General features: G+C 36.6%; 2 long non-coding RNA genes across 3 annotated transcripts in view; one reads left to right on the top strand and one right to left on the bottom strand.

The window, feature by feature from the left end:
* The window catches only part of LOC103102917 (uncharacterized), a 41423-nt gene extending 19644 nt beyond the window's left edge, over window positions 1–21779 (top strand). The window contains exons 2-3 of the long non-coding RNA XR_001623001.2: window positions 17389–17714; window positions 21650–21779. This is a non-coding gene — a long non-coding RNA (uncharacterized LOC103102917). The remainder of the gene's footprint in view (window positions 1–17388; window positions 17715–21649) is intronic.
* LOC103102690 (uncharacterized) lies at window positions 3081–23812 on the bottom strand. Of its 2 annotated transcripts, XR_469023.2 has the most exons (3): window positions 4527–10488; window positions 3919–3954; window positions 3081–3617 (listed from the first exon to the last, which is right to left on the bottom strand). It is a non-coding gene; the product is annotated as an uncharacterized LOC103102690 (long non-coding RNA). The 2 variants fall into 2 exon arrangements; XR_008912859.1 differs by lacking the exons at window positions 3919–3954; window positions 4527–10488 and adding an exon at window positions 23561–23812.
* Between the last annotated feature and the right edge of the window lie 349 nt (window positions 23813–24161).

The raw sequence follows: 24161 nt of genomic DNA, 5'->3' as shown, positions 1-24161 counted from the left end.
TTTCTCAAACAAAATCCAAAACCTTTGATATTTATAACAATACAATCTTAAACAAAAAAAAAATTCAAAAATTCTTAGATTTTAAGTTAAAATACAGTAGGAACAATTTCAATGCAATGTGAATTTCCCCCAGGCATAGACCTAGCCATGGGCCCTCTGCTGAATCTAGCCCTCTTCCCCAAAACTTCTTGCCCAAACATAGATCCACACACAAAATTTTAAACTTGAACCATAAAAAAAAAACAACCTCATGTTATTTATTCATGGAGTCTGCATTCCCTCATAGTGAGCTAAAAAACTAAAAAAAAAAAAATCTGTTTTTAAGAGAGCATAGCACCTTAAACAAATAACCTAGTCAGAAACACTTACTTTTCTCTCTGCCAATTTACATATTACTTAGCCTAGGACATACAGAAAAAAAAAAAACTGCCTTATTAATTTTAATTCATTTTAAAAAAACCTTTTTCCCCCCATTTCCACAAACTACAAGAAGAAAAGTTTAGTTCCTCTTTTTCACAAACTTCTGGCTTATACCAAATTTAAAATATAATTGAAGAAAAATGAGAGATAGGTCTGGAAATATCTCCAAATCTGTAGCCTTGAAGAATTCCAAATCCTCTTACCTTACTTGGATAACAGGATTCTTGCATTAGAGGAGCCATCATCTGCCCACTGAAACTCAGCCTCTCTCTCATACAGAAAAAGAAACAGGAAGAATAAATCCTGTGGGTACTCTTTTGAGTTCAATATTTTTCTGTATGAAGGAGAGACCCCTCAGAGGTGACAAGGCTGTCACTCTAGTCCCACCAGAGTCACCAACTGTTGTGAAATAGAAACCCACAGATTTCATATAGATAATTTAGGTAAAGTCAAAAAGCCAAATTTCTCCAAGTCAAGGTAGAAAGTTAGATTATATTGGAAGAGGGCCAAGTCCTCCAATAAAAGCGTTCTCTTGCATGTATTACATTGTTGGACACCAGCAAGAGACAACACCCAGAGGCTGAGATTTGGTTTTTATAACAAAATTAATACTTTCGTACAAGATCACAAGACATCATGTAGACCTTATTTAGAAAGTCGCCCAATTACAAAGCTGATTGGTTAGTTCATTTTGGAAAGCCCATATTAGTTATTAGACTAATGACTTAGTCAAGTCAAATGACAGTTACCTCTCTCTCATCTGATCTGGGGGAAGAGATGACTATTTCCAATCAGTAAAGGATGTGTGATGTTTGTGACATATTGGGACATGAGATTCAGATAGTCAGTATCTTATGATAAAGGGAAGTACAAACTTAGGGAGGGGTTAGATATCCTGTTAGTAGTATTTATGCTTTAGTTAGTATAGCAACCCCCCATGGGAGACCTATAATATTTATCTGTGGGTAATAACCTGAGGTGGAGAGAGGAGGCTAAGGAAATGGGAGAATAATAATGACTCAAAGGCTAGAGTTGAAACACATGGGGAGTAACGCAAACTCCAAGGAAATAAGGATTAAAAGAATAGGTGGGGAGTACCAACCCCTTGATACTCCTATAGACAAGAGAGTCTGAACATTAATAGGAAGCTTTGGGGGCGACAGCATCGCTAGAAAAGGGGGGAGTCTCAACTCCTTGGTGCCTCCTAATAGCCAAGCAACATCCTAATAGAACCAAGCTATGCTAATGAAAGTACTCTGAGCTAAGGCATCATGGCCCTGAGGCAGCGTGGCCGCCAAGACCCAGCTCATGAATTTGCCCATCCTTTGCTAGGGCTTCCACCTGTCCCTTAGCATACAATGACCATCAAGAGGTCTGACTATGTTTCTGGTAATACACTATAAATACATCAATCATACTACTCAGCTGATAACATGCCTGGTATGCTACATTTTGAAATCCTTGTAAAAATTATTAATTTTACTGATTGCATTAAGATTATAATGAAATTTATACTAATCACTTTAGAATCACAATACTGATTATCTTAAACCTATCACTATCACTAAAATACAATCAAGTATAAGGGGGTAGGGGTCTTTTTTCCCAACAATCTATTACATTTGATTGTGCTACATGTATCTCTCTCTGTGTACAAAATTCTCCTGGTTCTGCTCCTTTCACTCTGCATCAATTCCTGGAGGTCTTTTCCAGTTCACATGGAATCCCTCCATTTCATTATTTCTTTTAGTGCCCGCAATCGAAGGATAGCCCGTCATTTTCCAGTTTTTTGCCACCACAAAGAGTGTAGCTATAAATATTTTTGTACAAGTCTTTTTTCCTTATTATCTGTTTGGGGTATAAACCTAGCAGTTGTATGGCCGGATCAAAGGGCAGACAGTCTTTTAGCACCCTTTGGGCATAGTTCCAATTTGCCATCCAGAATGGTTGTATCAATTCACCACTATACCAGCAATGCATTAATGTCCCAATTTTGCCACATCTTGAGGGAAAAGTTTTTGTTGAGTAATTTTTAGCATTTTTGAGATGAAGTTCTAAACAGGATTAGATACCTGCATAGGTCACAAGGTAGTGTACTTTCATTGCAAGATATTAGACAAAATTGTTATTATATATTAACAAGTTTAATCTGCTTAGAGTCATTTTCAGTTGGGAAGATGATGCTAATAGAAATTTTTCAGACAAGATTAAAGTGAAACAATAAAGTGCCAATACCTAAAATAGAGAAATGAAATTAGCTAATATATTAAAGGAACTAAAAGAAGGTAAAAACAAACATTTAAGAAGAGCTGAGGGAACAGTTAGGACAAAATAATCTCACTTCACCAAAACAGACAAAGAAGGGTTGAGAACACCCCATTTGATGCAGGGGAACAATTTGGCTTGACTGTGGGCAAGGTTAAGAAAGAGGATAGTTGAATTATAAAAAGTTCTGTAATTCTGAATAATAAATAAATAAAGTATTTTATTATAAGGAAAGGGGTGAGGAAGAACTATAATATAGGTTGGATAGCGGTAGCAGGGGAGGTTGGGTGCCCATTAGTTGGGAAATAACTGAAAAATTTTTGGTTTATAACTGTAATGAAATATTAATGAGTCATAATGTGGGTTTTTAAAAATTAATATTAAATAACTAAGTATTACATTTTAAAAGTTTTATTAATAATAACTAAAGTAAAAGAATGAAACCACCCAGCTCCCTTATGAAAGAAGAGAGCAAGGGAGGAGTTATAGCAAACTTAAATACAAACATGACCACACAATGTGGTGGAGAGAGGAGAGGAATTCTGGGAAATACTGAAGGACTTCTGGGGGATGAAGTCCAAGGCTTCAAAATTCCTCTTATACATTCCCTGCTGTGGTCCTATTGGGAGACCAGTCTCCCCAAAAAGGATCATGGAAACATAACTAACTCATAAATGGCAATAATTTGTGGACAAAAGGAAAAGAGAACAAAATCAATGATTGCTACATTGACAAAAAAGCCAATTTTAGAGCAGTCCCCTTTGGCATAAGAGAATACATGCAAAACAACCCTCCCAAAGTTCAAATTTGCCATATCCCAAAGTTCACTCTGGGTCTTCTGGTGCAGCAGTGGTCTCTGAAGGCATCCTCAGGGTGCCTTCTCCAAACAGTTCACTTTCTGGATTTGGGGAGGTAGTCTTTCATTTCTTATCCTGAAATTGTTCAAATTCAAATCAAAGTTCAAACAATAACATAGACCCCCCACTGAGGAGAATAATAACAAACACAGGGATCACTCAGGGATGCATGGCTGAGTTATGAAGTATATGAACCAATTGGCAAAAGAAAATCAAAAACATCAAAAATTCCAAATAAAAGAGAAAAATAACTTATGGATAAAATATAAATTATCAAAGTCTTATGTCTAAAAAATCTAAGTAAAGGAAAAGCAAACCTATAAAAGGTGCTTGAATCAAGGCCCAATTAAAGTGATTTATGTAATTTTGCACTTACCCAATCAGTAAACAGGACTACCGAAAGCTTACCACACTATGAAAGACAGAAATGGGACTAGATTAAAGGAGCTAGAATGGCAGCCAAAGTGAGGTACTTGTTAGGGCTTAGAGGGAGTTTGGCCTCTGACATATGTCAAAATAGCTGTAACCTTGAACCCCAAACAAGTTCAAGTTCTCTTGTCTTTGCTCAAAATTACATCAATCCCACTGGGATCTGGTCTCTTTGACTTTGTGCTAAATAGGCACTATATGCAGTTTATCTCTATGCTTCCTTGGCACTGTGTGGCACTTTTTGTATTCCTTCTTTTCTGGAATCAGACAGAATCATTAAGTAAAGTCCCATACTTTTTAAAAACAACCAATGGCATTATTTTTATAGTCTAAAGCTTTTTTTTTGGGGGGGGGGTATGCATTAATATTAGAACAAATGTATTTTAAACTTACATTACTGCAAAATACAAAAAGTTAAAGAAAAATCTTCTCAATACTGTTGAAATGTGCTTCAAATACAAAAGGGAGAGAAAAAATAAAACTCCAATACTATATTGCACTTACAAGGAAAAACAATAATAAAAAAGTTTTAAAAATAAAAAATATATAGCTTACAATCAGTGACAGCTTACAATCCAGTCAGTGCCAAGGAAAAGTAGAATACAAAGGTTTCTCATCCAAAAATGGGATCCATTTCCTTTTCAAACTTGACTATGAATCACTGTATGAATACAAATGATTTTCAGAATAAAACAGTAATACAGTAGTAGAGTAAATAATGCACATTTAAAGAAAGTATCAAATTCCTCATAAACCCACTATCATATTTCACATGAGTTGCTGTGTGACATTTTTAAAAACCTATGAACGGATGGATATTTGTCACAATTTTTACAGATGTAGCAAATCTTTCAACCTTGGCAAAGATATTTTTTTTTAAACCCTTACCTTCTGTCTTAGAGTCAATACTGTGTATTGGCTCCAAGGCAGAAGAGTGGTAAGGGCTAGGCAATGGGGATCAAGTGACTTGCCCAGGGTCACACAACTGGGAAGTGTCTGAGGTCATATTTGAACCTAGGACCTCCCGTCTCTAGGCCTGCCTCTCAACACACTGAGCTACCCAGCTGCCCCCGGCAAAGATATTTTTAAACAAAGTCTATTATTGCCATTATTTCAAAATTTGGCAGAAGATACTAAAAAAAACCAAACACAAACCTCTGAATTGCTCAGGAAAACTTATTTGGAATCTATAACATCACCAAGAAATCTAGATTTTTCAGTGGAAGTAGATTAAACTGGAGGGTTATGCAGAAGCTCTTTTTGACTTTCTGCTTTATATAAACAATTTTTCCTCTGGCAGGAACTTCTATTTGGTTTTCTACCTTTACTACAACATTCTTTACTATATATATGAATGTTGTATTAAAATACACATATATATAGTAAAGAATCCATTCAGAAGCTACTAGTTATCTAAAAATCATTTCTAAAGACCCCTTAAAATTATAATTTAAATTCTTAGCTTATTAAATTCTCCAAAAATTGTATGCAATTGTAACCAGTTTTGATGAAGTCCATTCATCATCATCTATGTGACAATTAACAAAGGCAAAAAGGCAGAAAAGGCTTTTAAGGAAACATGTGATCTTTGATGGATATAATGACAAATGTTTGGGCAAGATGTTCATGGGCTTTTACAATGATATTTTGTTCTTCAGAAAAGGTACAAAATGAAGAATCATGTAACAAAATAGTATTGATTAGATTAATAATATATGAAGTTAAAAAGGTTAAACCTTAAAAAAATCATTAAATACAACAATGACAAATGTACATGCAGGCAGTGCTGTCAAAATCCTTTTCACCAATTCAATAGACTTGTTTACTATTATAGAGAGGAAGAAACTGATAGTGGTTAGGAAGCAATAAAACAAGTCTTAAAAAGTTTGAAATTCACCTCCAAATCTCAGGAAGTTTCTTCCTCTCCCCCAGTCTTTACCATCCATTTGCATTTCTTTTATTGGAGTTCTGAAGTTTGTCATAGTGAGGGAGAATTCCGTATTGAATATAGTATGGAGGAATCTCAAACTGGATGTATTGTAGAGGTTGGGCAGGCTCAAATGCCAAAGGTGTGTAGGAAGATGAATCTCCCCTTTGAATCTCAGGATTATTCAAGCTAAACTCAAGGACCAGTGCACCCAGGAACAGTAGTAATAAAAGACACTCCAAAACTTTGAGCTGCTTCAGATGGGTAATACACTGCTCTTTCATAAAGTGAGCCATGATTTACTTAATTAAGTACTGCATACTTTACTAAGAAGTAAAAAGTTTACTCCTTAAGTAAAAGTTAAACAAAAGAAGACCCTGACTAGAAGGTAAAGAGACTTTTTTTGTTCTTTTAGGGTTTTTTGCTGAAGGGCTTTTAGGAGCTATTCTTCTGTTCTCTATTCACTAAGGGCAAAAACTGTGAGGAACAACAATAGCGTATTTGCAAATGAGAGAAAGAGTACTCCTTGGTGTTGTTATAGTGGGATGTTTAAGGGGAAGAGACAAGAAGTAATCATCTAAATATTTTAAGTATTCTTGCGGAAATGGGATAGGAATGAGGGTAACAAAGGAGGAGGAAAATCTGTTAATCTTATCCCCAAAACTAATTTCTCTTAATACTATCCTATTGGCTAAATTATCTAAGCTAAATAAATTAAGTTCCCCCCAAACAGAACCTCACAAACTGAGTCCAGAAATAGGCCAATATCCCAGAGGCAAAGTCCAAATCAAGTCCAGAAGAGATCTGATGGTTCTTCTTTGGTCTTCTATCTAGCTGCCAGAAGCCTGTTTAAGTCTCTCTCTCCTCAAGCTGGTATATCACAGAGGGCCAGAAATCTTGTAGAAAGGTGGAAATCACAGTTACTTCCAAGAGCTTCAGCAAGAAGTCTGATTTCAGTTGGGACCACAACCCCCTTGAATCTTGACCCAGGATCTCATGTGATTCTGTGTCACATGCTCCCTTCAATCAAATGCACTCTTTCTTTGCTTACTATAGTGGGTCAAGAGAAAAAAATCAGGCTTATTCCCCAAAATTCTGGCTTTAAATCTACTGGTTTAGACTAACTGCCCTCCCTGCTATGTTGAGTTATAAGATGGAAAGGGGAAAAAAAAACAGCAGGGGACTCTCCTTCCTGTGAAAAATCTTGAGTTGCAAGTTTCTCTCTCAGCCAGGAACCCAGGCTCATCTTAAGAAATCCTGCTTAAAAAAACTAGAATAGTGCAGTTTTGCTTCTCCACGCTGAAAAATGGCTAGGGCAGGCTAGAATACCCACGTGGAGTGTGGAAAGAAATTGGTGTGGAAAGATTTTTATACATCACCCTCTGCACAGAGACTCAGAGATAGCAGTGGGAGGTGGCAATGGAGCAGCACACTGAACTAGTTTGCATGAGGGTGGTAGGAGCAGCAGGGCTGGGAGACAGGAAGCAGAAAAACAGAGGCAGCAGCTACAACAGCAGTAGTAACAGTGGGTGGAGCACTGGCTCAAGCAAATAGGAGGAAAACAGGCAGGTAGGCAGGCAGGAGCACAGGGAGACCTGGCCACCTGACCCTCATGATGGGCAGAGACTGAGTAAACTTATTATCTTTACTTCAAGGCTATCTTTAAAAATATTTGAGAATTCTATCTTTAAAAAATTTGAGAAACTTCCAAGTAAGCATGGCAGCAGTCTAGATGTGGGACGCTTATCTCCCCAGCACCCACCAATATAGAATACCTCAAAAGACCATTAAAACCATTTTCATAAGAATGGAGGGACCATACAGTAGGGCACAGCATTGAAGGAACATGGGATTTGGGCATTTCCACACTATAAGAGGGTGAAAAAACTCCAACCCAGGGAGTAGAGCTGATCTACCCTCCCCCACCCCACCTACAGAGTCAGAGTTGGAGCCAGAGTCAAAGCCAGTGCATGCCAGAATCAGCGAGTGAGTGAGGGGCACCTCTAGAGCAAGCAAGGGTCACCTCTAGGTTCCTGGGAGCTGACTAAGACCACCAAAGACCTACCCCTGAGAATAGACACACTGAAACTCAGGTGGGCGGGAGAGCATAGACCTTGGATGCTCAGAGCCATCGTGTGCCAGAATCAGCAAGTGAGGGAGGGGCACCTCTAGAGTGAGCAAGGGGCACCTCTAGGTCCCTGGGAGCTGACTAAGACCACCAAAGACCTACCCCTGAGAGCAGCTACACTGGAAACCCTGGCGGGAGGGGGAACACAGACTGTGGGTGCCCCCAGGAAAGTAGTACAGACCTGCAAACAGTTGTGGTGATTCAAGAGCTTGGCTCAGGCAAAATCCTTGCTCCTTAACTCCATACACAGAGAACCTGCCCAGCTCACTCAGATTTCTGACTAAAAAGGGAAGGGAAATCCCCCACAATGATGGCTAATTGCTCACAGGACCCCCAAACTCCCTCCATAAAAAGCAAAAAAAAAAAAAAAAGCAGTAACCCTCAAATTTTTTTATGGAGGAAAAACCCAGGCTACAGAGGAAACACAGGAGGAAATTCAAACAAAGATAAAACATTCTTTAAAAAATGGAAATTGTACACAATCTCTGGAAGAATTTAAATTGGAGCTTTTCAAAAAGATGGAAGCCTTCTGGCATGAGAAGTGGGAAATAGTTTAAAAAGAAAATCAAAACATTACAGCAGAAAACCAAAAAATTATAGCAGAAAATCAAAAGGTTAAAGCAGAAAACCAGGCCTTAAGGACCAGAATTGAGCAACTGGAAATCAATGATCTTGCAAAACAGCAAGAATTAATAAAGCAAAATCAAAAGACTGACAAAATAGAAGAAAACATAAAATATCTCACTGACAAGGTGACAGATCAGGAAAACAGAGGAAGGAGAGACAATTTGAGAATCATTGGTCTACCTGAAAAGCCAGAAATAAACAGAAATCTTGACATCATACTACAAGAAATCATCCAAGAAAACTGTCCTGGTGTTCTTGAACAAGGGGGCAAAATAGACATTCAAAGAGTTCATAGAACACCCTCTACACTAAATCCTCAAAAGACAACTCCTAGGAATGTATGTAATTGCCAAATTCCAGAGCTTTCAAGCTAAGGAGAAAATTCTACAGAAGCCAAAAAGAGACAATTCAGATACCAAGGAGCACCAATCAGGATCACACAAGACCTGTCAGTTTCCACACTAAAGGACTACAAGGCCCGGAACATGATATTGAGAAAGGCAAGAGAAGTGGGTATTCAACCAAGTATCACCTATCCATCAAAACTGGCTATATGCTTCCAGGGGAAAGTATGGGCATTCAACAAAACAGAAGATTTTCCAAGTATTTGTAAAGAAAAAACCAGAACTAAGTGGAAAGTTTGACATCCAAACACAAAGATCAAGAGAAACATGGAAAAGTAAGTAAGAGAGGGAAAAGGAGAAAAAAATGTTTTATTCAAACTCTTCTTTAAGGGCTACAATTACATCAAATTATATATATTAATATATAGGGAAAATGTTATTTGTAACTCTCAAAAATTGTATTCATTATTATAGCAATTAGAAGAATCACTCATAGGAAAAGATTGGAGCATTAAGGGCTATAAGATGATATGCCAAAAAAAAAAAGTGTGGGGGGGGATTGAAGATGGTACCAAAGATACTTGAAGAAATAAAATAGATAGAATGATCTATTTCACACAAAAATATGCATGGGAAGGGGAGGGGAAGAATACTCTTATAAGAAGGAGAGGAAGAGAGTTCTAATAGGTAATACTTAAACCTTACTCTCAGTGAAATCATCTCTGAGAGGGAAGAGCATCTAGATCCATTGGGATATTGAATTCTATCTTATCCTACAGGGTAAGTGAGAAGGGAAAACTAAGGGGGGTGGGGAGTACAAAAAAATGGAGGGAAGGAGAGAGGGGAGGGAACATAACAGACACTAAAAAAAAAGAAGGGAACAAAAAGGGAGGGACCAGAAAGGGAAGCATATCAAGGGAGGGGATTAGGGGGATTGATTAAAAGTAAACCACTGGTTTAAAAGGATATAGCAAAAGAAGAAAGGAAAGAACAAGGAAAGGATATTACAATGCTAGGGAATTCACAAGTGACAATCATAACTTTGAACGTGAATGGAATGAACTCACTCATAAAACGTAGATGAATAGGAGAGTGGATTTGAATCCAAAATCCTACCATATGTTGTCTACAAAAAACACACATGAGGTGGGTAGATAATCACAATGTCAGAATTAAAGGCTGGAACAAGACCTATTGGGCCTCAAGTGATAGAAAGAAAGCAGGAGTTGCAATCATGATATCTGACAAAGCCAAAGTAAAAATAGATCTGATTAAAAGGGATAGGGAAGGTAAATACATACTGATAAAAGGGAGTATAGACAGTGAGTAAATATCACTAATCAACATGTATGCATCAAATGGTATAGCATCCAAAGTTCTAATGGAAAAACTACTAGAATTGAAGGAGGAAATAGATAGTAAAACTATACTAGTGGGAGACCTGAAACTACCACTATCAAATTTAGATAAATCAAATCAAAAAATAAATGAGAAAGAAGTAAAAGAGGTGAATGAAATCTTAGAAAAATTATAGTTAATAGATATATGATATATATATAGATAGATATATAATAGATATATATATATATATAGATATATAGTTAATAGATAATAGATATCCCAATGGATCTAGATGCTCTTCCCTCTCAGAGATGATTTCACTGAGAGTAAGGTTTAAGTATTACCTATTAGAACTCTCTTCCTCTCCTTCTTATAAGAGTATTCTTCCCCTCCCCTTCCCATGCATATTTTCGTGTGAAATAGATCATTCTATATATATATATATATATAAAATAAATAGGGACAAAAAGGAATACACCTTCTTTTCAGCAGCACACGGTACATTCACAAAGATTGACCATATACTAGGTCATAAAAACATACAAATGCAGAAAAGCAGAAATTATAAATGCAACCTTTTCAGATCATAAGGCAATAAAAATAATGATCAGTAAGGGTACATGGAGAGCCAAATTAAAAATTAATTGGAAATTAAACAATATGATTCTCCAAAATCAGTTAGAGAAGAAATCATAGAAACAATTAATAATCTCATTGAAGAAAATGACAATGATGAGACATCCTTTCAAACTCTATGGGATGCAGCCAAAACATTACTCAGGGAAAATTTGTATCCTTGAGTTCAAATATTAACAAATTAGGGAGGGTAGAAGTCAATGATTTGGACATGCAAATCAAAAAACTTGAAAGTGAAAAAATTAAAAATCCCCAGAAGAAAACCAAATTAGAGATCCTAAAAATAAAGGGAGAAATTAATAAAATTGAAAGTGATAGAACTATTGAACTAATAAATAAGACTAGAAGCTGGTATTTTGAAAAACAAACAAAATAGACAAAGTACTGGTCAATCTAATATAAAAAGGAAAGAAGAAAACCAAATTAACAGTATCATAGATGAAAAGGAGAACTCACTTGCAATGAAGAGGAAATTAAAGCAATCATTAAAAATATTTTGCCCAATTATATGGTAATAAATATGACAATATAGGTGATATGGATGAATGTTTACAAAAATATAAATTACCTAGATTAACAGAAGAAGAAATAGAATTCTTAAATAATCCCATATCAGAAAAAGAAATTGAACAGGCCATCAAAGAACTCCCTAAGAAAAAATCCCCAGGGCCTGATGAATTCACAAGTGAATTCTATCAAACATTCAAAGAACAGCTAATCCCAATACTATAAAAACTATTTGAAATAATAAGCAAAGAGGGAGTTCTACCAAATTCCTTTTATGACACTAATATGGTACTGATTCCAAAGCCAGGCAGGTCAAAAATGGAGAAAGAAAACTACAGACCAATCTCCTAAATGAACATAGATGCAAAAATCTTAAATAGGATACTAGCAAAAAGACTCCAGCAAGTCATCACAAGTGTTATTCACTATGATCAGGTGGGATTTATATCAGGAATGCAAGGATGGTTCAATATCAGGAAAAACCATCCACATAATTGACCATATCAACAAGAAATCCAACAAAAATCACATGATTATCTCAATAGATGCAGAAAAAGCCTTTGAAGAAATACAACACCCATTCCTATTGAAAACACTAGAAAGAATAGGAATAGAACAGTCTTTCCTAAAAATAATAAACAGTATCTATCTAAAACCATCAGCCAACATCATCTGCAATGGGGATAAATCGATGCTTTCCCAATAAGATCAAGAGTGAAACAAGGATGCCCATTATCACCTTTATTATTTAACATTGTACTAGAAATACTAGCAGTAGCAATTAGAGAAGAAAAAGAAATTGAAGGTATTAAAATTGGCAATGAGGAGACCAAGCTATCACTCTTTGTGGATGATATGATGATCTACTTAAAGAATCCTAGAGAATCAACTAAAAAGCTAGTGGAAATAATCAACAATTTTAGCAAAGTTGCAAGATACAAAATAAACCCACATAAGTCATCAGCATTTCTATTTATCTCCAACACATCTTAGTAGCAGGAATTAGAAAGACAAATTCCATTCAAAAACACCCTAGACAGGGGGCAACTGGGTAGCTCAGTGGATTGAGAGCCAGGTCTAGAGACGGGAAGTCCTAGGTTCAAATCTGGCCTCAGACACTTCCCAGCTGTGTGACCCTGGGCAAGTCACTTGACCCCCATTGCCTAGCCCTTATCACTCTTCTGCCTTGGAGCCAATACACAGTATTGACTCTAAGATGGAAGGTAAGGGTTAAAAAAAACAACCACCCTAGACAATATAAAATACTTGGAAATCTATCTGCTGAGACAAACACAGGAACTATATGAACACAACTACAAAACACTTTCCACACAACTAAAACTAGATCTGCGCAATTGGAAAAACATTAATTGCTCATGGGCAGGATGAGATAACATAATAAAAATGACCATCCTATCCAAACTTATCTATTTATTTAGTGCCATACCCATCAAACTTCCAAAAAACTTTTTTACTGAATTAAAAAAAAAAAACCATAACAAAGTTCATTTGGAAGAACAAAAGATCAAGGATATCCAGGGAAATAATGAAAAAAAAAAATAGAAAGGAATGTGGTCTTGCAGTACCAGATCTCAAACTATATTTTAAAGTAGTGGTCATCAAAACAATTTGGTACTGGCTAAGAGACAGAAAGGAGGATCAGTGGAATAGACTTGGGGTAAATGACCTCAGCAAGACAGTATACGACAAACCCAAAGATCCCAGCTTTTGGGACAAAAATCCACTATTTGATAAAAACTGCTGGGAAAATTGGAAGACAGTATGGAAGAGATTAGGTTTGGATCAACACTTCACACCCTACACCAAGATAAACTCAGAATGGGTGAATGACTTGAACATAAAAAAACTATAAGTAAATTATGTGAACACAGAATAGTATACATGTCAGACCATTGGGAAGGGAAAGATTTTAAAACCAAGCAAGACTTAGAAAGAGTCACAAAATGTAAAATAAATTATTTTGACTATATCAAATTAAAAAGGTTTTGTAAAACAAAACCAATGTAACCAAATCAGAAGGGAAATAACAAACTGGGAAACAATCTTCATAACAAACACCTCTGACAAAGATCTAATTACTCAAATTTACAAAGAGCTAAATCAATTGTACAAAAAATCAAGCCATTTCCCAATTGATAAATGGGCAAGGGACATGAATGGGCAATTTTTAGTCAAGGAAATCAAAACCATTAATAAGCACATGAAGAAGTGTTCTAAATCTCTGATACTCAGAAAGATGCAAATCAAAACAACTCTGAGTTATCACCTCACACCTAGCAGATTGGCTAACATGACAGCAATGTAAAGTAATGAATGTTGGAGGGGATGTGGCATAGTTGGGACATTAATGCATTGCTGGTGGAGTTGTGAATTGATCCAACCATTCTGGAGGACAATTTGGAACTATGCCCAAAGGGCGCTAAAAGACTGTCTGTGCTTTGATCCAGCCATAGTCACTGTTGGGTTTGTACCCCAAAGAGATAATAAGGAAAAAGACATTTACAAAAATATTCATAGCTGCGCTCTTTGTGGTGGCAAAAAAATTGGAAAATGAGGGGATGCCCTTCAATTGGGGAATGGCTGAACAAGTTATGGTATATATTGGTGATGGAATACTATTGTGCTCAAAGGAATAATAAACTGGAGGAATTCCATGGAGACTGGAACAACCACCAGGAAGTGATTCAGAGCAAAAGGAGCAGAACCAGGAGAACATTGTACACAGAGACTGAAACACTGTGGTACAATCAAATGTAATGGACTTCTACATTAGTGGCAATGCAGTGGTCCTGAACAACCCAGAGGGATATAGGAGAAAAAACACTATCCACATTCAGAGGAAAAAACTGTGGGAGTAAAAACACCAAAGAAAAAGAACTGCTTGATTACATGGGTCAAGGGGGATATGATTGGGGATATAGTCTCTAAATGAACATTCTAGTGCAAATACCAACAATCTGGAAATGGATTCTGATGCAGGACACATGTAATACCCGGTGGAATTGCGCCGTGGCTATGGTAGGAGAGGGGAGGTGGGAGGGAAGGGAGGAACAGAAAATGATTTTTGTAACCAAGGAATAATATTTGAAATTGACCAAATTAAAAAAAAATTGAGAATTTTATCTCTTTGTGGTAAGCCATAATATGAGTTTTAAATTAATATTCAACAACTAAGTATTATATTTTTAAAGTTTTATTAAAAATAACTAAAGTAAAAGAACTACCTGAACCCAGCCTGGTCACAGAAAAAAGAGAGGGTGTGGCTCATACTGAACTATATACAAACGTGATCACACAAACATGGTAGAGAGAGGATAGGAATTCTGAGAAATACTGAGGGACTTCTGCAGGATGAAGTCCAAGGGTTCAAGATTCTAATTAATACAATAAAAAATGACAAGAGATGATTGATAAAACTCCTGGGTAATATGAGATCATGTAGAATGAAGTAGAACTAGGAAAACAATATAAGAACAATAATGTAATGAAAACCAACTTGGAAAAATTCAAGGATTCTGATGAATGGGATAACTAATCATACCTCTTGAGCTATGGTGGCAAACCTATGGCATGGATGCACAGACAGCACACAGAGACCTCTCTGTGGGACACCTGTCTGCCATTGTGGCAGCACAAAGTTCACCAGAATTCATTATTTGAAATCCAGAGTGAGGCGGGCCCAAGCTGCACCCCTCCCCCTCTCCATACCCACCTGAGGACATTTCTCATTTGACCCATCCCTCTGCCCAGCAACCCAATGAGAGTGCTTCTTCCTTCCCCTATCTGGGTTAAGGGTCACATGAGGTGTAAGGGTTGTTGCAGTTTGGGCACTTGGTCTCTAAAAGATTTGCCATCACCGCTCTAGAGAAACAATGATGAACCCCTTATCTGTTTTCTAAAAGTTGATGGGCACATGCTATATAAAGAAATATGTAATTTAGGGGCAGTGAGGTGGCTCAGGAGAGAGGACGCTTAGCCTAGAAACAAGAGGCCCTGACAAATCTAACATAAGCTATTTCCTAGGTATGTGACCCTGGATAAGTCACTTAACCCCAGTGGCCTAGCCCTTATCACTCCTCTACCTTAGAAGAAATATTTAATATCAATTTTAAGACAAAAGATAGGGTTTTTTTTTTTAAATACTCAATTTTGTACACTATCACTTGTGTAGATCTGTTTTCCTTGACTGCTTATTTGTTACAAGTTATTCTTTCCTTTCTCAATTTCTTTTAACTGGGAAGAGGGGAATTACCAATATTGTTGTAAAAATAAAAAAGGACCATTGAAATGCTTTTTAATGTGCAGAAGATGAAAAAAGGGTTTTAAAAAAAGAAGAAATTATACAATTTTGTACACTATCACTTTTGTAGATCTCTTTTGCTTGACTGTGCTTATTTGTTACAAGTTATTCTTTCCTTTCTCAACTTCTAACTAGGAACAAGGGAATTAGCAATATTGATATAAGAATTTTAAAAGGACCATTGAAAAGTTTTTTAATGTGTGGAAGATGATAAAAGGAAATTCTGGAGGAAGCATAAACAAGTGGGACAATTTGGGAAATAACATGTAGCATTTACTTTGTACTTTTAAAAAGCAGAAATGTGATATCCATGGCTTCATGTTCACAGTGCTCTTTTTGTGTTCTGCTGTATGTACGGATTTGCTCCTTCTTTTGGTATTTTGTAAGTACAAAATTATAAAAGAAGATTTGAAAAGAAAATATATAAACATGCAAACATGTACAAAATACACTAACATACACAGACAGATATCACAGTGAACTTTGAGGTCAACTTCATAAATCTGATCCCCACAGCAATTTCCCAACACATAGAGAATAGAGTAGAATTTAAGCTTCAAAACAATGAGAAAAACAGGATTATAGATTTAGTGCTAGAAAGGAACCAAGAGGTTAGCTAGTCCAACCCTCATTTTACAGATGAGAGATGTGAGGCATTGAAAAGTACAGTGACTTTCCCAAGGTCATTTAGATACGAAGTAAGACTCCTAAGATTGGAAACCATCCCCTCTGACTCCATAGTCAGCATGCTTTTAGTTATACCATGCTTCTTTTCAAAACTTCTATATACAGTTATTTTAAAACTTTACATTCTATCTTAGAGTATAAAAGGATAAAATGTAGATTCTAAGGCAGAAGAGGGGTAAGGGCTAGGCAGTTGGGGTAAATAACTTGCTCAGATTCACATAGCTAGAAAATGTCTGAGGCCAGATTTGAACCCAGGTTCTCCTGACTCTAGGCCTGGCTCTCTATCCACTGTGCTACCTAGCTGCCTCTGTATTAATCCTGCTACTTCTCACTTGCTAATTGCTCTGCCAACTGAGTCAAGTCAACAAGCATTTATTAAGTACACACTATATTCTAGGCACTGATAGTGCAAAATATTGGAGCAGTTATTATCCCTACTTTGCAGATGTAAAAATGGAGATTCAATCCCCAGAAGTCCTTGCGAATTCCCAAATTGCCCTCTAATCTCCCTGAATCTCCCTGAGTGTGTGATCACAAATTATTATTTAAAGGGATTCCGCCTACTGCTCGCTCTCTTGGCTTCCAAGACTGGGCTCAGGTGGCTCTACCATGCAAGAGGTGGAGTGAGTGATTGTGAATGGGCTCTCTGGGCCTAGGCACGTGCTTTCTTATTTTGTATTTTCTTTAATTCTTAATCTTTAATAAAACTTTATAAAAATGTAATACTTTTAGCAAAGAAACTAATTTTAACTGTTACAGTGTTGGCTAACCACTTCAAAAAAACAAAATACACTCAATCTTCTGATTTTTGTCTACTGTAACTAAGTTCAGCCTTTAATAGCTAGTGCCTAGTTTGTTTGTTTTTTTTAAGCCACGTTTCTCCAAAATGCTTTTTTTAGAAAACCAACTTGATCAGCTCTGGCCTGCAGCCATCCACTTTGGACTTTCTTGAGCCCTTCCCGCCGGCCCGGCTCGGCTCAGCTTGACTTCTGCCTGCTTCTGCCTGCCTGCAATCCAGACCTGTTTAACCCAGATCTTACTCACCTGGTCACTACCTGCCTGCCAGCAAACTCTAGCCTCAGAGAAGACCGCTCATCACCCCAGGCCCAGCCCCAGCCTACCTGTCCTGCTGCCTGAAATCCAGATCCAGATGAACTGCCTGGCCCAGCAATTCTGACTCATTGTCCCAGGCCCAGGACACACTTTCACTGGCTGGTAAAAACAGGTGATGAATTTTTCCTTAGGCTACGATTAACTTCCATGTGTACTGGGGGTAGGGGATAACAGGAGGGGAGAAAGAAAGGGAAAGAAGATAGAGGCTTTTCCAAACAGGCACTAAAAGCATGGCTACTTTAAGAGGATATCTTTTAACTGCATTGATCCTTTTATTTATGTCACATGTGATCCAGGGGAAAAATTCAGCTCCCTGCAACTCTTTATCTTAATTTGAAATTCCTAAAATCCACTTTTACTATGGGGAGGAAACTCAGCAGCTCAATGAATTGAGAGCCAGGCCTAGAGACAGGTCTTTGGTTGAAATCTGGCCTGAGACACTTCCTGGTGGTGTGGCCTTGGACAGATCATTTAACCCCCATTGCCTACCCATTACCAATCTCCTGCCTTCTGACAATAGGCATCTAAATGGATAAAAAAAAGCCAAGGAACTTTAAAGTCACTGAAGTTTATATTTTTAGGGCATTTCAGACTCTGTGTTTTATAAAAAAAAAAATTTCTGTATTCTATTGCATTTTGCTGATTGTTTTGTTTAAGGCTTAACTTTGTGATTTTAAGTTCATATATTACTGCATTCTGTACTATTCTGTTACACTGAATCATTTTAATGTACTAGGTTTTAACTACTGTTATATTCTGTTGCTTTTCCCCTATAACCATACTGAACAAACATTGAGTAGGACTATATAAAAAACAGCTTTTCTATTTTTGACTTTGTAAATTGTCACATAGAGGATAGATGGACTCCATCAGAAAATTGCTATAACCACCTTTGGAAAATTTGAAGAGCTAATTATCTCAAACTGATTTTAAGGGTTCTTTAGACATGATTTTTAGAAATTTTCTTAACAATCTCTGGTCATTTTTGCCTGCCCCTAACATGAGGTAGGGCCCATTTTAATAGCTGAAGTGAAATACATTTATAACCTCCACCTCCCACATTTAAAAAAAAAATGCAAATGGAAGCTGGGCAGCTAATCCCAAGGCATGTACTCCTAGAAGCCTCCCAAAAGGAAAAAAAAAAGAGGAGCATCTTTCATTTATACTCTTCTGCTCATTTTACTTCTACCAGAATGATCTCTAGATTTCTTAATGATGTTCTAAACCCAAAATAAGTTTTACTTTGTTTAAAAATATGTTTACCAAAGATTCGCTATGATTGTAAAAAATTGTGACAAATATCCTTCAGTTCATAGGCTTAAAAAGATGCTATACAGCAACTTGTGTGAAGTATGATAGTGGGTATTGTAATTAACTGGACTATTGAGAATTTGGGGGATATTGGTATCTACATATTTGTAATAATGTTCTTTATTTAAAAAAAACTTGTAACATTCATTTGCTCATATTCACAGTGGATCATGGCCAGGTATGAAGAGGAAATGGATCTCATTTTTTGTGAGAAAGCCTTGCATTCTATATTTTCTTAGCTGACACAGTGTGTCAATGATTATAAGCTATATTTTTGAATTTTTAAAACTCTTTTATTATTATATTTTTCTTGCATGTACAATATACTATTTTAGTTTATTTTTTCTCTCCTTTTTATATTTGGAACACATGTCACCAGTATTAAGATTTTCTTTAACTTTTTTGTTTTAGCAGTAATATGTTTAAAATATATTTGCTATAATGTCAATGCATGCCCTAAAAGCTCGAGACTATAAAAATGATGCCACTAATTGTTTAAAACAAAAATTTATGGGACTTTGCTTAATGATTCTGTCTGATTCCAGGACAAGATATACACAAAAGAGCATTTGCATAGGGCCAAAGATAAGCCAATCCAGGACGGATTGATGCTCTTCTAAGACAATACAAAGGTCTTGAATCTAGTGTGAATCCTCCAGGTTGCGATGTTTAACATTTGTTAAGACATAGACCTTCCTTGTGTCCATACTCACTCTGAAAATACAGATGAGTATGCCCAAACTTGGCTCCTACTTGGCTCCTATAATCTGGTCCCTTTTCTGTCTTTCATAGTGTGGCAAACTTTCTGTAGTCCTGGCTACTAACTGGGTAAATGCATCATTGCTTAGATCATTTTAATTGGACCCTGATTCAAGGACCTGTTATAGATTTATTTTTCCTTACTTGGAATTTTTACACATAAGACTTTGATAGTCTATATTTTCATCCAGAATTTTTTTTTTTGGAGTTTTCTGATGTCTTTTTAATTTCTCTTGCCAGTTGATTCATATACCTCATAACTCAGCCATGCATCCCTAAGTGATCCTGTGTTTTCAATCACCCTCTTTACAGGGAAATATAAAAAATATTATTATTTTAAATTGCAACGTTTAAATTCCTTTTAAGAAGAATTTTAGATTAAGGAAGATGCTACCTCTCTGAATCCAGAAAGTGAACTGTTTAGAGAAGACACCATGAATGGGCAATTCTCCTTTTTGTTCATATGATCATAGGATAAAATCACAGATTTAAAACTGGAAGAAATCTGAAATGTCATTGATTCCAACCCCATCATTTTCTAGATGAAGTAACTGAGCCCCACCCAGCAAGGTTAAATGTTTTGCCTAGGGGTCACCAAGTATATCATGTTTTATTCAAACCCAGATCTTTCTGATTCCAAGGGCAGGACTGTACCTATGACATCATACTGTTTCTTAATCATCATTGGAAATCTATTGCAACCAACTGTTCCCAATGTTCTTTGAGTCAGGCTCAAGTTTGATTTTTTGGAGTTTACCATGTCCCAAAATTTGCAAACTTCTATAATCATTTAGACTTTTGTGTTTAAAAGGGTTGTTGTTTTTTTTCCTTTAAATCAAAGGAGTATCTTAGAATCATTGAAAACTCAATACAGGTTCCAAAATGTACTCCATCCTCCTCTGTTCTTCCTACTTAATTCTGGGCTCATTCCCTGTCCATCTTCTGTTCATGTACTATATATCTACATATCTAAATCTATAGCTATCTATTCCTACACACTGTCTCCTCTGGTCAGATTCTGCCAACAGGTACAAGAGGCCATTTTCATTTTGACTTTGTACCCCTAGAACAAGAAAGGGAAAACTTTTTTCCCCTTTTTAAAAAATTCAATTATATTTTATTTTCTGTTTAAAATACTCTCCTTCCTCCTTCCCCTATGCATTAAGGAGGCAAAATAAATTAAACCTATTGTATATGTTTATAGACATCTATAACAAATTTCTACATTAATCATGTTCCAAGAAAGAAAAAAATATATGCTTCATTCTGCACACTGAGTATATCAGTTCTCTCTCTCTCTCTCTCTAGAGATGTATAGCATTTTTTATCTGTCTTCTTAATGAGCCTAGAATTCTGAATCTCTCTAAGCTTTATTTGCACTTTACTTTTGATGGAGTTAAATGCTGCCTTCTTAAAGATGGAGGAGCTATCCTGCTGGTAAACCCTGTGGAGTTCTCATTTTTCATTTACTAGCTTCCAAACCTCCCCATCATTTTCATCACACCAATCCTGATATTTGTAAATATTCTGGGCCAGATGAATAAATGCAATGATATACATCAAATCTCTGATAGCTGCCCCCTCCTGTTCTACTCCACTATTGCCAATGGTGTGTTGGCTCAACTTTCCCTTCAAGTCAGCAACAAGCTGTTCACCACTGAGAAGTACTCTAATCTGTTGACACTAAGTTTTCTGTTGGTTGTCTTGCTTTGGTGGCCTCTACTTTTATTGAATGCAAATGTTTACCTTGGAGAGGATGAGTCTATGATGGGTTCAGCACTTTATGCCAAACATTGCCTTCATTGCTCTCATCACAGGACTTTTGAGGTAGGAATAAAATAATAAGATAGTAAAATGGTAAAAAAAAGTTAAAAAAGTAAAAAGGTAAGTAAGAATGTAGTAAAATTGATGAATACATAAATTGGATTTAAGTGAGGCAGAGTTGCACAAAATGATCAGCTTCACTCTCTCTTTCAGAGTCATCAAAGTCTACTGGAAAGGAAAAAGTCAAGATGACTGATGGTGATTCAAGATGCGGTGGATGACCTTGGCTTCTTTGATTGGAAATGGCTAAACAAAATGCTTCTTATAAAACAGTAATATTCCATTATATTCATGTGTCCCAATTTGTATAGCCATCCCTAATTAAGCATATACTTTATTTCCAGTTCTTTGCTACTGCAAAAAAAGTATAAATATTTTATTTTAGGAGACTTTCTTTTTGTCAAGGACCTCCTTAGAATAGATGTCGAGCGGTTTAATCTTTGGATCTGAAGGTCTAGACATTTAGTCACTTTTTTACCAAAATAGTACTAATTCAGCAGTGGGAAGAGCCAAGATGATGGAGAAGGTACAGGGACTCATCTGATTTCTACCTACTTACCCTCCAAAAATCTTTGATATAGAACCTCAAAACAAATTCTGGAGCAGCAAGCATAACCCATAAAAAGACAAGGTAAAGTTATTTTTCAGCCCAAAACAGGTTAGAAAGTCTACACAAGGGATTTAGAGCACCAGAGTAGAGGTAGAGTTCAGTACCCAAGGGCAGGTACCATCAAGGAAAAAAGACTTAGGTGTGCCTAAAGCAGCAGCCAAGGCTTCCAAAACTCTTAGCTACAGATGGTAGGGGTGGGGTGAACAACTGCTTCGAAGGAGATTACAGGTGTCTCTTTGCTGACTCCGGGTCAAGACTCTTGCTGATTGTCCATATGCAGAATCAGATTGTACTCCTGGGGCATAGTCACAAAGTGAAGTGGAGCACCAGCATATACCAGCACTTGTAGTCACAGGGGAGCAGGGGACCCTGGACACAGTTCAAAGAGGTAAAAGAATTCTTGGGATTGTTCAATCCAGAGCATAGGCTAGGAGAGTATTAAACACATCTCTCCTTACATCATACCACAATGGAAAAATTAAAAGCAGATAGATCTCCAGTGTAGCTGTACAAAAAACTTAAAGCTTGGAACAGTGCTCCCTTCACCATAGTTACAGAGACCAATGTTTCCATGTCTAGGTCTAACATTCAATCCACCAAACCAGCTAGCTGCTCTGAGAGCCCAACTTTTAAAAGTTGTTTTTTTTTTTTAATAAAGAAAAGAAAAAGGCAGGAAAATGAGTAAACAACAAAAAAGAAACAATGTAGAAACTTATTTTGCTAAAAGCATAAACTGAAACTCAGAAGAAGACAAAAAAGGCAACATTGCATTATCGAAAGCCTCCAAGAAAATATGAACTGCTCTCAAGTCTGAAAAGAATTAATAGTGGGCTCAGAAAGGATTTTAAAAATCAAATAAAAGAGATAGAAGAAAAATTGGGAAAATAAATTAGTGATACAGGAAATTCATGAAAAGAGAGTCCAAAGTTTGGTAAAGGAGGCACAAAAAATACTGAAGAAATTAATACCTTCAAAAACAGAAAAGATCAATTGGCAAGAGAGGCCCAAAAACCAAAAGAAGAAAACTTTTTAAAAAACAATTGGCCAAATGGAAAAAGATTTGCAAAAATGTACTGAAGAGAAAAAACTTTTTGAAAGACAAAATTGGCCCTTTGGAAAAAGGGGTACAAAAATTCACTGAAGAATAGAACTTTTTACATAATAAAATTGGCCAAATGCAAAAGGATGTACAAAAGCTAAGTCAGGAAAAATCATTTCTGTTATAATAATTTAGGAAAGGGGAAGGGTTTATACAAAGGGAAAATCACATGTAAATAAAAGAGTTTGTTAACAGAGAAGGGACAAGATAGGGGAGGATAAGGGGAAAGGTTTGCATCTGACTATTTACCCCAACCCACTATAGTTAATTTCCAAGATTAATCCTTTTGTAAGCTAAACTAAAGATTACCAAAGGTTACTAAAGTTAAGTCTTAACAGGGAGACCAATTTCTCACTTAAGAGTTCTTTGGTGGGTCAGGGAGCAGGAATCCAAGTTATGGTGTCCTTAGATGATCCAGGCAAGGTAGAGATTCTTTTCCCCAGTCAATCTGTTTACCAGGATGACTGGAGATGTCCTCTCCACCTCTTCTAATTGATCTTCACAGGCAGGCTACTTGATAGATGGTTTTTCCAGGGGAGTCTCAAATCCACAGCTTTAGTTTTCACCTCCAGCTCCAACTGACTGTTGGAAACCTCCTCCTTCAACAGCTTAGAACTTTGACCCAGCCAGCTCTTGGAGAGTTCTAGGCTGTCACTCAAACTCTTGTTACATTTCTCAAATATAGAGAGAAATGAGTTGAATGTATAAGAATACAAATCATTCCCCAATTGATAAATGGACAAAGGATATGAATAGACAGTTCTTAGATAAAACAATTAAAGCTCTCCATAGTTAGGCAAAAAAATGCTCCAAATCACTATTATTTAGAGAAATGCAAATTAAAACAACTCTGAAATACCTACCACCCCACACCTATCAGATTGTCTATTAATATAGAAAAGGAAAATGACAAACTTTGGTGGGAATATGGGAAAGCTGGGACAGGAATGCATTGT

Source organism: Monodelphis domestica, chromosome 6 (assembly GCF_027887165.1).
Source record: "Monodelphis domestica isolate mMonDom1 chromosome 6, mMonDom1.pri, whole genome shotgun sequence".
In the NCBI taxonomy this organism is placed as follows: Eukaryota; Metazoa; Chordata; class Mammalia; order Didelphimorphia; family Didelphidae; genus Monodelphis; species Monodelphis domestica.
Note: the sequence above shows the minus strand (reverse complement) of the source record. Positions and strands in the feature narration are given on the sequence as shown.